The sequence below is a fragment of the Malurus melanocephalus genome, unplaced genomic scaffold (genome assembly GCF_030028575.1).
Source record: "Malurus melanocephalus ecotype Western Australia unplaced genomic scaffold, MMel_1.1 scaffold_104, whole genome shotgun sequence".
NCBI lineage: Eukaryota > Metazoa > Chordata > Aves > Passeriformes > Maluridae > Malurus > Malurus melanocephalus.
Genome location: NW_026623336.1, coordinates 36,857 through 37,559, shown reverse-complemented (window position 1 = coordinate 37,559; position 703 = coordinate 36,857). Strand labels below are relative to the sequence as shown.

The window sequence follows — 703 nt, the reverse complement described above, 5'->3', positions numbered from 1 at the left end:
ACTCTTCCTCACCTTCACCAGCCCCTCACCCGAAACCTTTTCTCACCTTCACAAGCCCCTCACTTCAAACCCTTCCTCACCCCAAGCCCTTCCTCGCCTTTTCCAGCCCCTCATCGCCCGCACCGAAACCCTTCCTCGCCTTCACCAGCCCCTCATACTCGTCATCCCACAGCTCCCCAGCTGCCCCTCACCTCCACACCACCTCCTCAGTCCAGACACCSCTCACAAACCAAGCTCCCGCCGCCCCCCTTACCTGCCCCCGGGTCTCCCCCAGCACCCGGGACCTGCTCCGTGCGGCGGAGGGGGGAGGCGGCAGCGCCGGGGAGGGCGGGGGGGATGAGGGAGGGAAGGAGGGAAGGGACGAGGTCACTGACGGCGGCGCGAGCGCGGCAGCACCGGGCAGCGGCGGCCGCTTTATACCGGGTCCTCGGGAACCGGCACCCGCTTCCGCTTCCGCTTCCGCCCCCTCCCGCCCCCGGGCTCATGAATATGCAGCGAGAGAGGTGTGGCCTCCCAGGGGTACGTGAGGTGTGGGTTATGAATATGTAGCAAAGAGGCGTGCTGTCCTCAGGCTGTGGGGGTGTTGGTCATGAATATGCAATGAGGGGCGTGGCCTCYGGGCGGAGGGGACGGGCGGGGGGCGTTGCTGGGTGACGGCAGGAGGGCTACGGGGGCTACCGGGCATCCGCCCCAGGGGCGCCCA

General features: G+C 67.8%; 1 protein-coding gene across 1 annotated transcript in view; it reads right to left on the bottom strand.

Annotated features, from left to right (window-relative positions):
* Window positions 1-440, bottom strand: part of SLC45A4 (solute carrier family 45 member 4) — a 61,120-nt gene extending 60,680 nt beyond the window's left edge. The window contains exon 1 of the mRNA XM_057369155.1: window positions 254-440. The gene's annotated coding sequence lies outside the window, so the exon portion shown is untranslated. The remainder of the gene's footprint in view (window positions 1-253) is intronic.
* Between the last annotated feature and the right edge of the window lie 263 nt (window positions 441-703).